This window comes from Euprymna scolopes, chromosome 45 (assembly GCF_053919585.1).
Source record: "Euprymna scolopes isolate OS-2025 chromosome 45, ASM5391958v1, whole genome shotgun sequence".
NCBI classification, from domain to species: domain Eukaryota; kingdom Metazoa; phylum Mollusca; class Cephalopoda; order Sepiida; family Sepiolidae; genus Euprymna; species Euprymna scolopes.
Genome location: NC_136526.1, coordinates 23584023 through 23600773, shown reverse-complemented (window position 1 = coordinate 23600773; position 16751 = coordinate 23584023). Strand labels below are relative to the sequence as shown.

General features: G+C 42.0%; 1 pseudogene; it reads left to right on the top strand.

The window, feature by feature from the left end:
* The first annotated feature begins 10826 nt into the window (after positions 1-10826).
* Positions 10827-10946, top strand: LOC145269914 (U2 spliceosomal RNA; annotated as a pseudogene).
* The last annotated feature ends 5805 nt before the right edge of the window (positions 10947-16751 follow it).

Below are 16751 nucleotides of genomic sequence, written 5' to 3'. Positions count from 1 at the left end.
ATGAAGCTGTTAATGTAGATGCTGTTGAGCGTAAGGCTGCTCTAAGGCTCGGCTCGGATGGGTACATTCAAAAAGTAAATGACCTGGAAAGGCACGCCCTCATCTATCGGAGCGTTTCACCCAACTACCCAGACACAAGGTCGAAGAGTTTGGCAGCTATTTGGCCGACTCTCCCCGCATCATGACGGCTCTAGCAGCTAGCTGTGATGGTCTTGTCGCGGAACATGAGATCATTACTGCGTTGAAGCAGGTTGGCTGCAACAGGTCCCCGGGGCTTGATGGTTTACCCTACGAATTCTACTTGAGGCTGTCGCCCATGTTGGTCCCTATTCTAAAGGATATGTTCAACCATTGGTTTGTACAGGGCTCAAGCCAAGAGAGTGATCCCATTGCTGAGGAAAGGTCAACGGCATGGTAGGGAGGAAGATTTAGACGATTTCAGGCCCTTGACTCTGCTAAACACAGAGTTAAAGATTTTGGCCAAGGTTCTTGCGAATCAGTTGCAGGTTGTCATCACTGACTTGATCGAACCAGACCAGAGCTATGCTGTGAAGGGGAGATCGATTCAAGACAATCTTAATCTGATACGCACGATCATAGACGTGACAGAAGACGATGCCGAGGCCGTGCTGATCAGTTTGGATCAGTCCAAGGCTTTCGATAGGGTGGACCATCGGTTCCTGGGATCTGTGCTGGAGGCCACCGGATTTAATCCGGACTTCCGCAAGTGGATCTCTGTACTGTATGACAGGCCGATGGTAGCGGTGCAGATCAACAGTAAGCTGCCGGAGTCTGTTGGTGCGGCAGGGTTGTCTGCTGTCGCTTCTCTTGTACGTCCTGGCGTTGGAACTCCTCCTTCACAAGTTAAAGGACGAGGTAACTACACCAGTCCTGCATGGGATAGTTCTCCCTGGAGGCACACGAGCCAGGGTTTCCACGTTCACCGATGACGTCACCGTGTTCGTGTCTTGCCCCACAGACATTCAAGCGGTCACCGAGGTGCTCGCTCGATACGAAGAAGTTACAGGAGCCATCTTCAATCGCAATAAGTCGGTGGGTCTGCGATTGGGTGCCTGGACTGGAGTAAATTCACTTCTTCAGTTGGACCGATGGCCCGGTCCGGATCCTTGGTGTGTGGTTCGGACCGGGTCTCAATCTGAAGAAAAATTGGTCGGAAGTAGAGACCAAGGGCGAATCCTCTGTCAAGACTTGGGTTTGAAGGAAATTGTCCTTGAAGGGTCGGGCGGAGGCGTGTGCTACATACATCTTTCCGCTCATCCTTTACCATCTGTCTGTACTTCCCCTCCTTACACAACGACGAACCAGCTTACAGAAGCACCTCAACACACTCTTGTGGAACGAGGGTAAGCATTATGTTTGCAGAGAGGTCTGTGTTCGAAATCCGAGCAAGGGAGGCTTGGGACTGCCCGATCTCCTGTGTCACAAGCACGCAGAGAGGTTGGCCTTCCTAAGCCGTTCGTTGTACGTAGATGTTCCATGGGTCACTGCGGTTGGAAGCTCGTTTTCCAATCTCACACCCGACCCATCGGTTGAGCTTTGACCGAGGGGGGAACAAACATTCTACGCCGAATGCCGATCCGCACTTAGAGCGTTGCCGAGGATCAGTTTCCTCAAACAGTCTAGGAACAGGCTTTATCGGGAGCTAGTGGGGTGTAGCACAAAGGAACCGCTAGTGAAACTGATGGGGATGTTGTTAGAGGAGGTCCGCTCCCAGTGGAGTTGGGCACCAGGACGAGACTTTCTTACAAACTCGGAATTTTCCCTTACCTGGCGACTTGTCCAGAATACACTGCCCCTCTTTGAAGAACTCAACCTGTACAATGAAGAAAACCCGGGTCTACTGCCTACGCTGCGACGAGGACATGCGGAAAACAGCCAGTCATGCCTTTTTCCGCGCAGCAGTCTCAACACCCTCCTAGGGTACGTCAACGAGGTAACGGCTCGCATCGATGCCAAGCACTGGCTTGAACTCAACGAGTCATATTTTGGGGAGAACATTGATCTGCCGCTGCCTAGGAAGAGAAGAATGGTTTTTTTAGTGATACTAGCAGTAGTGAGGATGGTCATATGGATCCCACGCCTCAAGCGAGTCCGCAAAGGGATATCTGTTCTGGATTGGGATCTGATCGTCTACTTTACAAATCTGCTTAAAGTAAAGATCAGATGCGATTGGAAGAGGTTGCCTTGACTGGCCTTTAACAAGAGGTGGGTGCATGACACTAGCTTGTGCATCCAATGAGGCGCCAAGTTTGAATTCGCGTTACCACCATAAGCATGGCACACGCGGTACTGGGTCCTACGGAGCACATCCTGCTAGGTTAGACAAATAAAAAGTAAAGAGACTCTTGACTGGTGGTACAAATAAGATCCTGTCCCCCGATTGTTTGTTTTTTGGCACTAGAGAACCTTCCGAGGCTACCCTAACACTACCCCCCCCCCATCATTTTGTTTTATCACCCCCTGGTTAACCCCTACTCGAAGGTCGCCGCCTATCCCCCCCCCAACCCCCTTTTTATTTTTAACAATCTATTTATTTTTTCTCCCTACACCCGATATGAATTCTTCCCAATCCCCACTAGGGATCTTCCCGCTTGTTTTTGGTGCCCCGGAAAATCAGTAGGTGATCTAACTTTTTAGATTAGCTCAGGGAGGGACCTTACTAACAATGCACTAGGCAATTTAATTTTTGTATATATTTTCTAGGTACCCCACTCCTCAACACGAACTGTTTTTTTTTAAATTCAAGAACTTTTTATTTTCCAACTAGCGGGGGTACCCGGCGTTGCCCGAGTGTTTGTTTCCAGGACGGGGGGGGGAGTTTTAAAAAATGTTATGGTAGGTAAGTAGGAAGGATCAAACCCGGAATCATGAGTAAAAGTAGGAAAATAAAGTGTGAAAAAAAAACAAAAAAAAAAAACATCTGCAACGTTAACAGTTCGGCCACCAAGAAAAGTCCATTCCAGTTGTTTAGGAAAAAAAAACAAAAAAAAAACGACTACGGTAGGTCGGCGCGAACGTGAAAATATAATGTGAATTGTCCAGCACGCTAACCACTACGCCACAGAGCACTGCAGCTTAGTTTAGTGATTTTAAATAACTTCACATGAAAGAACTACGAAGCCAAACCGGTGTTCTCTTCTCAACTGTTCCTTGTGAACGATCCCCAAACGGTGTTAAGTGGTGGCAGGGGGAGGAGGAATTTATTAGAGAGAAAATATTTTACCACTTCCATTGATCTTAACCGATTTTGGCCGTGACTTCTCAGCAGAAAAAGTATAGAAATCTAAGATTATCGAGGAATTTGAGAAATAATAAGCCTATAACACACCTCAGATTTTGTTCTGCCGTTTGTGCATATTATATTTGCATGAAATATCTTGATTTTTAATCCTATTAATGTCAAAATCCGACGGGAAAAAATGAGTTCATTTTATTTATATAGAGAAGATGAATGGAAATTTTTTCATACACACACACATTTTAATAAAAAAAAAAAAAATTTGCACACACACACACACACAGAGAAATTGTATATATATCCTTTCTTGCAAAACGCTGGGGTTTTCATTAGTCACAGAGTGAATGAGGTATTGTGGTAAATGTTGCCAGTCAAGAGTAAAGTCGCGAAAGACTCCAATTTTTACTTTAGTTACAAAGACCCTGCAACACTCCCCTCCCCAGATCTTATAGGGCCTTGTGCCTAAATTTGTTTTGTCTTTTGGAGATTTTACTTTTTTAAATTTTTTAATTTTATATTGAAATTTTTTTAATTGTAATTTTTTTCTTTAAACGGAATAAATTAAATATGAAGATCAAAGAATAGTATCTGTTCTCTGATACATACACCGCATGAGACAGTGCTGGTCTGACGACACATTCTCATGCCTAGAACACCTGACAAGCTTGTTAATAGCGTTCTGTCCGCCCCCCCCCCCCCACACTTTGTCTGTCTTTCTCTGCTCTCCCCACTCACAGCAGGATCCGAGCTGATAATTTACAACCTTCCCGCGAGGGAGGGTCGGAAACACTTTCTCTCTTCCCTCCACTAATTTCCCACTCCCTCTCTCAGTTCTATCTCCCCTCTTGCCGCCTTTTGGTGCCACTTCTTTTTGGCGCCAAAGTCGGTTCCCCACTTTGGACGCCGTCTTCACGTCACTCTTTTCGGTGACTTTTAAAAGAAGAGGGAACCAACACCGACAACCCCAGCCCGGAAGTCACCAATATGGATACACCCATCCAGGCTACTGCTCCCCCAGAGGACGACGACTCCCCAACAGGAGGAGCAAAAGCAACCACTGACAGAGCGTATGACAGCATTGGACGCTCCTCAGGAGGGGGAAAATTTACCAACAGCTCCTCCCGAGGCCGACTCCCTCCAAAGGGGAGCAAAACCAAAATCGGTCGTAGCATCTCACTCCGACCACAAAAAGGAGTAGGTGCCAGGCCAAAAGAACAATATAGAGGACAGCGTTTCTTAGGAAGGCTATTCCCCCAAAAGGGGAACAAATCAAGAAAATGAGGGGGCATACCACCTGGACCTCACAAACGAGGAAGGGGCAGATAGCCTCAAAGTAAACAAAAAAGATCATGCTCCCCAAGAGGCCGACTTCCCAAAACAGAAAGCTGCTCTTGAAAAAGACTCTAACCAAGGAGAGTCAGGCCCAAAAGACACTAAAATGGGAGCTGCCCCCCAAAAAGCGACACTCCAACAAAAGGACAGACTAAGAAATCTGGGGAGGCAGGAAGCGTCGCCAATAAACAGGCAGGGGCGACCTCCATAAAAGACCAAAAACGGTCTAACCCCACCAAAGACCCCATACCAACACCAACACCACCAAGAGGGTCTGCGTGGGGGAAGACCGTAGAAAAACAACTGTCCCCTCAAGAGTATAGAGACTTGTACCTGACAAAGAACAGACAATACATAGAGGGGGCAGATATAAAACCCATACCAGGTGCCTGGGAGGCGATTGAGGGCACAGTCCTGTCCTTCGCCATTTCCAATATACCAGAAAACCGCCTCCTGGGGATGAAGAAGGAAGACATGGCGGGGCTCCTCCACAAACTTAACATCCCGATACTATACCTGTACCAGAGGAGCTTCGCCATGTGGGACATCTTCCTACCCACCAAGGACGATGTGGAGAGACTCTCCCTCCAAGAAATAAAACATGGGAGAGTCAAACTAATACCCGAATACCAGGGCAAGAGAAGGACTTGAGTGCAGGTATTTAATGTGCCAACCCAAATACCTGAAGAACTGTTAGGATACCTCTTCAACCAGTACGGTGAGGTGGAACAGGTGACCCCAGTACGGTCAAAAACTGGGACTCACCTGGGCTGCTACACAATAGCAATGAGGCTGAAGAGGGAGGGTGTTCGGGCGATACCAGCGCTGCTGACATACAAGGACGCCAGCATAAGAGTAGTGGTGGAGGGCCGTCGTCCACACTGCTGGTTCTGCCAAAAGCAGGACCACATGGCTAAGAGCTGCCCCCAAAGGGTAACCCCTAATCAAACGACCCAAAAGGCGGTCACAACCCCTGAGACAGTGCCCACGCCAAAACAGGCGGCAACAACCCCTGCAACCATGGCACCAACCCTAGCTCTAAGGAAAACCCAAACCACCCAGGAGGCCAAGGGAGGAATGGAGCACGGTAGGTAGTGAGACAAAAACGGAAGCCCATAATCCCTTCTGCCACCGTCCCACCACCAGCCCAAAAATCGAGGCAGCAGCCTCTGCAAATGCAGCAACAACAGCCACCGCAGCCAATGCTGCAGAAACAGCTGCAGCAACAACAACTACCGCAGCAGCAAAAGCAGCAAGTGCAGCAGGATCAGCAGCAGCAATGACACCAGTGAGAGCAGCAGCAGCAAAAACAGCCGCAGCAGCAATTAGAGGAGCAGACACAACCAACGGTCCACACACCAATCGAGATGGGGATCAAGCGGAGAAAAGACTGCTCCTCTGAGGATGAATCCGCAAGTGAGAGGGAGAACTCAACCTCACGTCTCCCCGGTTCATTCGAAAGAATAAAAAAGAAAAACAAAAGAAGAAAAGGGGAAGAGAAGGTGGCCCCCACTCCCTGTGAACATACACCACCCCTAACAACAAAATACACTTCCACCCCCAAACCAGACACCCCACCAACACCAGACACCCCACCAACACCAGACACCAAACCAACACCAGACACAGCACCAACAACAAACATGGCACCAACACCAGGCACCACACAAATACTCGTCCCCACACCAATGCAAACTGAGCCACCACCCCAAAACGAAAAGGAAAAGAATGAACCGAGGGAGGGGAGAGACTCCTCTGCCTCTCGCAGACCAACCAGATTAAAAGTCCTTGCCCCTGAGGAACTATGTTATGTAGACCCTCTATCTGTGGCCACAGACATTTCCCATCAGCAGAGGAAAAACTTAAAACCTCTGCTCGATTACAAACAGATAGAGAGGAAAGATGTAAATATTCCCTCAAATTTCCAGGACGCCCCGCTCCTAATAACTTTTGTCAGAACTCCAGAGGCCTGCAAGACCAACTTGTGGCTGCTGAAGGGGCGTTTCTGAGAATCGAACTAGTTAAGAAAAATGACCCTTCTCTTGACGAACTGTCAAAACAATGCAAGGAAAGGGTCCCAGTGTTGGTCCATCCGTCACTCTACAGGGCCATAAAATTAATTTATCCTTTGCGAGAGAAGGTCAGGATATGGAAAACCTGACCACCTTGAGCATGGCACATAACATTGGCGTCCTCTCCCCTGCTGACTTCGAAGCTGAGTGTGACACACCCTAAGGTAGGTACCATGGCTTTGAATTTGGCTATTTTGAATGTGAGGGGCTTGAGATCATTGGGCCGGGCGGCTTGCCTCCAGCACGACCTCTTGTCCCTGGAAGTGGATGTGGCTGCGATTCAGGAGACGCATTTTGTTTCCTCTGTGGACTGTCAGGTGCTGGCCAGAGATTTTGAGGTTTTCTCAGCATATGGCAGCCCGCGGGGGAAGGAAGCTTCCATGCTGGTTAAACGTACCCTGTCCGTGACAGTCGATGTTGTTCATAGGTATGCGTTGGGCAGGCTGGTTGTGGTCGATGTTGCCATAAAAGATTCTGTGTTTCGGGTGATCGCGGTTCATGCGCCCAGCACTGCTCGTGAGAGGGTCTCATTCTTCAGTCAGCTTGACACGTTTGTAGATTGTCAGAAGCGGGTAGTGCTAATGGCGGATTAGACCACCATCTTAAATGCCAAGATAGGTAGGAGGCGAAGCTAGAGGGTCGGAGAGGTGCGAGTTCAGCCTGGCTAATCTGATGGCTAGATGCGGTCTGGTCGACAGGTTTTGGATCGAGCATCCGGGGTAGGAGATGTGGACGTGGACCAATAGTGTTTCCTCCTATCCAAACACTTACTTGGGCAGGATGTTAGTTAGGAGAGGTGAAGTAGACTTCTTAGCTTATCCCACGTTCACTTGGCTAGACCAGACGGATGATAAACTAGTTATAACCCAGCTGAAGCTAGGAAATAGGCCTAAGTTAGTGGCTCACTGGAAGTTAAACACCTCCCTTCTGGAGAGACAAGACTTGCAAGAGAAGCTAATAGAATGAATTCAAAAAGCACTAGTGGGGGCGGTTACCAAGAGTAAGTGGTAAAAGCCAAAATTAGAACCTTGTCCGTCAAGTATCCCCAGGGCCTCGCACTAGATAAGGCCAAGACGAAGAAGAAACTAGAAAAGAAACTAGCCCAGGCTATGGGGGAGGGTGATAAGGTTAGTCAGGAACTAGCTAAGTAGGACCTTCTGCGTGAGAATAGCGAGCATTATGAAGGTCAAGTAGTCAGAGCTAGGCTTAGAAAGATAGACAATGAAGCAGTCAACTCCAACACTGATGCGCATCATGAAATTTCTAGGCATGGCTCGGACAAGTACATTGCAAAGGTAAAACATCTGGATGGATGCACCCTGGAGATCTGCAAGGGTTTTTTTACGCAGCAGCCCGATCTCCCAGTCCTTGAGTTTAGCAACTATTTGGCTGACTCTCCCCGCCTTGAGGCGGCTAGAGCAGCTAGTTGCGATGGCCGGGTGACGGAGCGGGAGGTTTTTACTGCGCTGAAGCAGGTCAGCTTTGACAGATCGGCGGGACTTGATGGTCTGCCATACGAACTATATTTGAGGCTGTCGCCCATGTTTCTGCCTCTTCTGACAATGTGTTCAACCATTGGTTTGCTCAGGGATCTATCCCAGGGCAAGTCACCAAGGGAGTGATCACATTGCTGAAGAAAGGTGACGGGCATGGTGGCGAAGAGTTAGACGATTACAGTCCCATAACATGCTTAACACATAGTTGAAGATTTTGGCCAAAGTCCTGTCGAATCAGCTGCAGGTTGTTATCGGCGAGTTGGTTGAACTGGAACAGAACTACACTTGCACCTGATATGCACGATCCTAGAGGGGGAATAGATGACAACACAGAAGCTGCGCTGATCAATTTAGATCAGTCCAAACCTTTCGATAGGGTCGACCATCGTTTCTTGGCATCTGTCTTAGAGGTCACCAGTTTTAAACTGGACTTCTGCAAGTGGATCTCGTGATGTATCAACAGCCCACGGCTGTTTTGCAAGTCAACGGAAAGCACTCGAAACCCTTTGTTATCTCTCAGTCGGTTCATCAGGGTTGTCCGCTATCGCCCCTGCTTTATGTCCTGGCCTTGGAGCTTCTGCTTTGTAAGCTGAGACGTGGGGAGGCAAATTCGGCTCAGCGCGGAATGGCTCTGCCTGGCAATTCAGCTGCCGAGGTATCCACAATCGCCGATGATGTCACGGTCTTTGTGTTGAGCTTCGGAGACATTGAGATCGTGTTGGAGGCACTCGCACAGTATGAAAGAATCACGGGGGCCAAGATAAACAGCAGTAAATCGGTTGGACTGTAGTTGGGCGCCTGGAGTGGCAATGCAAACCCCCCGGCGCCCTTCAACTGGACGAATGACCCAGTTCGGATCCTTGGCGTTTGGTTCAAACCGGGTCTCCAGCTTGATAAAAATTGGTCAGTGGTACAGTCAAAGGTGGAGGCTGCAGTCAACTCATGGCTTCCGAGGAAAGTTTCCTTAAAGGGTAGAGCCGAGGTGTGTGCCACATACGTCTTCCCTATCATCCTTTACTGACTGGCTGTACTTCCCCTGCCTGCACAACACCTAAAAGCTCTTGTTGAACTCTTGTTCTCACTCCTTTGGGACAGAGAAAGACACAGGGTGAGCAGACAGATCTGTATTCAACGTCCGTGTGAGGGAGGTTTGGGAATGCCGGACTTGAAGTGTCATTGAGACGCTGAGAGGCTGGCCCTCCTGAGCCACTACCTTTAAGAGGAGCAACCATGGCACCCCGCGATTACTGTCGCCTTTCCTGACCTCATTCTCGACCCCTCTATTGAGAGTCATCGCAGGCCGCGGGGAGATTCAGCCTTCCTGAAAGAGTGCCGAGCCGCGCTAAAACGACTACCAATGTCCAGCGACCTTGTGACTGCTACCCGTAGGGAACTCCACAGGGATCTAGTGAGGGGGGAGGGCGACAACCTGCTATGTGTGCGTTTGGGTTGGCAGCAGAGTGACATCTGCTCCGCGTGGAGTTGGGCGCCAGGTTCGAGTCATCTGAATAATTCGGAGTTCTCTCTGTCTGGCGATTGGCCCGAAATGCACTTCCACTCAACAACATACAATGTAGTTCTGGTTTTTTGGAGTTGCCTGCTTATCCCCATTATGGAACAACAGCCATAGAGACGACTGATCACGCTTTCTTCGATTGCCGTGAACTCCGCCGGTACTTGTCATATGTCAGCGAGGTGACGGCTCGCATCGATCCCAAGCATCCTTGCCCGATAACCGTATCCAATGTCGTTGACAACGTGAGGCCGTTGTGGGACAGGGAAAGACAAATGGTCTACATTAAGATCCTGGCCGTGGCGAGAATGGTGATTTGGACATTGCCTAGGTGTGGAACGTGCAGTTCCCTAAATTAAAATGAAACAAGTATATCTCTCAGCTAGCTGAGTGTGTGTTCCATCCCTCCCCGATTAGGAAGCCTCCAAGATCCCCACCCCCTCCCACTTGCAATTTTTGTTTTCACCCCTTCCTCTAAATTTCACCCATCTTGGAGAGAAAGAAATACAAACTAACCCCCATCCTTACCCACAAAATTTTCTTTTCTCCATTCACCCGCATCTAGAGGGCATCACCACTTAGAGACTGACTACTAGACGGGGTTGGGAGGGTACTACTAATCACCTTTTGTTTTTTCTTCCCCGCCCTCGACACAAATGGATTATTGTACCATTTTATTATCTTTTTTTGTTTTTACACGTCAATAAAAAATGTTCTAAAAATTGGGAGTTAAGTAGGACGTCCCCCAGTATGAAAGGGTGAATGCGGTATTATGGTGAAAGAAGATACTAGCTGGGAGAAACTTTTGATTTTGTTTAGTTCTGGAGTGACAAGGATGACCAACGACACCCACAATCCCCCCTTTTGAGTTGGCGTAAGTTTTTGTTCATTGTTGATTTTCACTGTATTTTTAACATGAATAAAGGATTTAATATCTCAAAGTGTAGTATCTGCTCCGGTAGATACTGCAAGCAAAGACCGTATGCGGGGCAGCTCCACATATAAGACCTTGGTCAATGTAGGGGCAACCCTTCATACCAATTGTCACTATCCAGCTCCCCTACTCCCCGGGGAGTTGGTTCCCATTTCCTCTTCACTCCTCACATTAAAAATCGGCCTTGTGCCTAATTTGCTCGGTGTGGGAGCAAATAAATACCCTTTTCTTGGCCTTTTGGCCAAGATCAGAGTGTAGTATCTGTTCTTGTTTGTAACTTTGTGATATAAAGTGGGGGATCGCTTTTCTGTATTAATTTAATGTAAAATGATCACCCACTTTACAACCAGTCAGTCTCAAAGCCATTCAAGTAATTCTCCAGATCATTCAAGTTATTTTTGAAGGATTCCAGTTATTTTTTAAGCATTGAAGTCATTCTTAAGGTAATACGTCATTTACTTTTTATTTATTTAAATCAATTCAGCCCATTTTTCAGTCATTTTAGTTTATCTTTAAGAATTTCATGTCAATCCTACATTCACGCATTCATTCATTACACGAGAGCATGCGACTAATGGATATCGGTCTTGTTAATCATTCACATCAATTTATGTCATTAAATTTTTATGCATTCACTTAATAAATTCATACAATTATATTTTTTTTTCATTCACTTCAATAAAAAAATTTATATTGTAACATTTTTATACATTCATTTCAATGATAAATTTATAATATTACATTTTTATACATTCATTTAAAAAATAAATTCATAATATTACATTTTTATACATTCATTTAAAAAATAAATTCATAATATTACATTTTTATACATTCATTTCAAAAATTAATTCATATTACATTTTTATACATTCATTTCAAAAATAAATTCATATTACATTTTTATACGTTCATTTCAAAAATAAATTTATAATATTACATTTTTATACATTCATTTCAAAAATAAATTCGTAATATTACATTTTTATACATTCATTTCAAAAATAAATTCATAATATTACATTTTTATACGTTCATTTCAAAAATAAATTCATAATATTACATTTTTATACGTTCATTTCAAAAATAAATTCATAATATTACATTTTTATTCATTCATTTCAAAAATAAATTCATAATATTACATTTTTATACATTCATTTCAAAAATAAATTCATAATATTACATTTTTATACATTCATTACAAAAATAAATTTATAATACTACATTTTTATACATTCATTGCTCGGTCGTATAATATGCTTGAACATGAAATTTTAAATTTATGCGGATTGTATATGTAATATTATAAATGAATCCTCTATTGAATATTATATATGACAAGGAATAATTTGTCAGATGGACTAAATTGCAAAAAAAAGTAAAAAAAAAAATAATAATGCCATTCATCAAATTCCATCTGTTTTTTTTTCTTTAAAATATCACGTCATTTAAGTGAACATATAAAAATGTAATGATGTATATATTATATTACATAATAATATACACCATTACATTTTTATATGTTCGTCGCCATTCTTGATGATGATGAGGTCCAAGTTGTCAACAAAATACACAGATAACCTGGTTGTGGCAAGTTCAAATCCAGTTCTTTCTACAGAAATACATTCACTAATCAACTCTGTAACATTTTTATAAATATTTTGCAATACATTCACATTAGAATATGTATGAAAAAATTAAAACATAAAAATAGCAATTAAATTATTTTTTTACATCTAATTTTAATCATCTATAATATAAATCTCACCTATCTGTTTAAATGTATGCATGTATGTATGCTTCTTTGTTTGTATGTCTGCCTAAAACTTTCGACAGAAGCGACGGATTTTCACGAGATCGGTATCGTGTTTAAGTTCCACCCTTCGAACGACAAATATTGAAAAATTGGCCAAAAACATTAATTCCTTCACTTTCAACTGGGCACTTTTCTACGGGGAGAGGTCGCTTTTTTCACCGATATTTTCGAAAGCCATCCCCTCTTTTCGATTAACTAGCCTTAATTTAAACCTTCGTCACTTCCGGTTTGGTGATGGATGCAATAGCAAAGACGTCACGTTTTTTTTTTTTTTTTTTTTTTTTTTTTTTCGCACTCTTTTCCTCCTTTGAGGTACGGGTTCGAGCCTCCCTGTCTGCCTACTACCACTTTTTTTTTTGTTTTGCTCAACACACACCTCCAAGTACCCGGGCAACGTCGGGCACTCAGCCCAGTAGATTTCTAAAATATTGAATCAAATGATTTTGCCAAACAGTACAGAAAAAATTTTGGGTTATTAAATTTCGGGTCATTAAATTTCGGGACATTAAATTTCGGGTCATTAAATTTTGGGTCATTAAATTTTAGGACATTAAATTTTGGGTCATTAAATTTTGGGTCATTAAATTTTAGGACATTAAATTTTGGGTCATTAAATTTTGGGACATGATTATGTTACACACTAGTGAGTATTTATAAATACCAGATGCTGTATGTAGGAGAACGACTACATCTGTACAAAAAACCTCACATTGTGAAAATCATTTTTCCCTGATATACATGCAACTTACAGTCCTTGTGAATTGTAAAATCTAGAAATATTTTCCTTAAACATGTGGACGAGCGAGTAAGTTAGTTCCAGCCAGCCAGGATGGATAACTTGATCACTTCAAATTTGCAGAAGTAAAGGTCAGGCGTCGTAATCGTCTACAATGCCGGTTTTTCACGAGTCAATTCTTGACTGTCATCAATCAAATGTGGAAGAAACATCTGTGTAAATAATATCTCCGCAAGAAATTTGAGCCGATTTCTGACACAAGAAGACCCACGTTAGATTTATGACTGCACATGAAAAATCTTTGATCCCATGTAAACAAGCGAGGAAAAAGATGTCGCAGAACGTCAAGAAAAACGCTGTCACAGTTTGATTAACAATTGAAATGAATTTGTGATTGAAAATATTTATTGAATATTTATAGCAGAAATTTACATGTTTTTCTTTTATCTTTTCTTTATCACTAGGGCTATGACAAGAGAATATTCTTTTCATTGTTTTGACTCTCGAGTATATATCCGACACAAACACAGTTAATCAATCGAGAACCACGTCATTCTATATAAAAACATAAGATATTAAATGATTTATACTCGAGAAATGCGAATAATATTCTCTTGTCACAGACCTATTTATTACTATAGCAACTTTTTTCTCAAATCGTTGTCGCCAATAGATTTGTTCCTACAAAATCAATGTTTGATTCTGGTTAGCCAGTTTCACTTCTTGGATTTTGTAAATGCTTTTAACCACAGAATAATGTGTTACTGAATTTTTTAAGTGAGTATTGATGGTAAGTTTTCGGGTGGTGTCCTTTGATGTTGGTCCAAATTTCTTGAAGTTGATATCATACTCTCTGGATAGTTGTTTTGGTGAAGGTATTTCCATCTCCTCTTGATATGTCACTGCATACTGCTTCTACTCAGTGTTCTAAGCAACGGACGGTTCTTTTCAATTATATGGTTGGTGGGGATTGAAATCTGGAAGTTGAATGTTCAATCTTCAGTGCGGATGACACTCAAAATACAATTGCGAATTACTTAGGACTAGATGGTTAACAAATCGAGAGTATGCTATCCTCGTGAGTTAAATAAAGGGTTTTGTTCAAAATTCTGTGCAGATTCCAGAGATTGACAGAAAATTTCAGAGTTCAACAAAATAAACCTGAAGAAGGTTGGAAGTTACATCGATCAAGAACGTTGTGAAAAAACATTTAAGGTGAGAACTGTAGTCCAAAGAATCTAAATAATATGAATAACAGAATTCATTTCTTTCATAAAATATCTCATCCATAACAGTAATAGGAAAGGCCTTAATAAATTTTTAAATATTACTAGTAGTTCAGCCCGGCTTTGCTCGGGCCCTATGTACTGTTCATAACTTTGTGTGCATATGTATATGTATATATATTAAAAAGTTTGACTCATGTCCAAGTAATCTACATCTATAATTTCATGTGTTTAGACACAAAATTGTCGGAGGAATTTGGTAGAGTCTGCAAAAGTCAACTCTTTCAACCTTGACCTCTTGGCAGCAAAATTTTCGCCCAAAAAACTGATTAAAAATCTTGCTGCATGTCTGAATACTCTTTATGTAAAATTTTAAATGTTTAGACCCAAAATTGGTTGAATAGTTTTCTAGAGACTAAAAAGGTCAAATCTTGTGAACTTTGACCCCTTGATAGCGAAATTTTCGGCTAAAAACCGATTAAAAAGCTTGCCCTATGCCTGAATACATTTTATGTAAAATATACAAAAGTTGAGACCAAAAATTGGCTGAGAGGTCAAATTTTTTACAACTTTGACCCCAATTTTCACCTTAACATTTATTGTTTTGGGGTCAAATCAAGTTAAAAAGTTGGATCCATGTCCAAGGAACCTATATCTAAAATTTCAATTGTTTAGACCCAAAATTGGCGGAGGAGTTTGGTAGAGTTTTCAAGGGTCAAATCGGTGAACTTTGACTCTTGGCAACCAAGTGTACGGCCGAAAATGGATTACAAAGATTTTCCCAAATCTCAGTACCCTGTATATCAAATTTCGAGTCTGTAGACTTAAAATTGACAAAGTTATTGCGTAGGGAAATGTACACAGACAGACACACAGACACACAGATACACAGACACGTTTACTTTTATAAATACACTGGCAGTTCCGTCCGGCTTTGCTCGTGCCCTATGTGTGTTCATAAGGTTATGTGCAAATATGTATGTATTAAAAAGTGTGAATATGTAAAGTAAAGCTCATGATTTATATTGCCTCTGCCGCAATGACTGGGCTATGAAAACATGTTTACTGCAAGTCTAAAAATTAAAACATGTACCAATAGCTACCACGTTATGCATTCGTAATGCCAGCGTCCGACCTTTACCTGGCAAATTTCATTTCTTTTAATTTTCACACTTTTGCACCGATTTTTTTTTTATAAAGTTTTGCATGGATTCAAATACCTTATATATGAAGTTTCATGTCTGTAGACCAAAATCTCTAGGAGGAGTTTGGTAGGCAAAATTTTTTCAACAAAAATATATACGTATACATAAATATATATGGAAACAATTTTGTGTTTACTGTAAACATTTTATGCAAATATTATGCAAGTATAAATCATGTAGAATATCTGCATAAATATAATTACACGTAATATTTAACTAAAGATGATCATCCCATAAGAAAACCGAAAAAACTAATAGGAAATTAATTAAACTGAATGTTTAAAAGAATATGCAAATTAGCTAGATCTTTTGCTAGTGAATGCAATTCCACAACCCATATATAAGAAAATTGTATTTTCTTTTTAAGTAAATAGAAAAGAGGGTTTTTCATATGAATATCAATACACACAAAAGAAAAACGAATTTACAGGAGTATAGATATAGATAGATATATTAGAATTAGAAAATACGTCTAGCCCGAGGAGCTAAGTTGTTAATATATCAGACTTAAGGTCTCGGGTTCAATATCGCATCTCTTCATCCACTTTTTAACTAGCTTTAAATGAACTTTAAAATTGCATAGCAAATCATGTAAAACAATCTGGTTTAATTAATAATTTAATAACCAGGCGATGCTTTGATAATTGCATTTAACTATCAAAATTAAATTTACGAACATGATAATATTATGAAAAATTAATGGACATTTAAATAAGCTTATTTCAAACACCAAATCAAACACTGCGATTTTCATGACTAAACTTGGTGAATATGTGAAACATAGATTGAAGTGCATTTGTGAATATAGAACTGGATATCAAATATGGTTTGATTGAAGAAACGATCATGAATTTTATTAACGATTTAATGGTTGGTTTTTGATGGAAGCAACTTGTATTATTTAATGTAGTACATGTTAAATAGTAGAAATATAACATGATTTCATTTTTCAGGATTGTCATTTTTTTTAATTCCCACAATTTTAAGCCTAAGAAAAACAAAAGGAAAGTACAAATATTATAAAATACTTAATATGGTTCGGCACTTTGCTAATCTAATATATAAAACGCTACATGTCTGTCTCCATATTTTTAAACTCTATCTCCTCCGAAACTTAAAGTCGTAGAGCGGAGCTAGTGGCCTCAAATGATTGGATTTT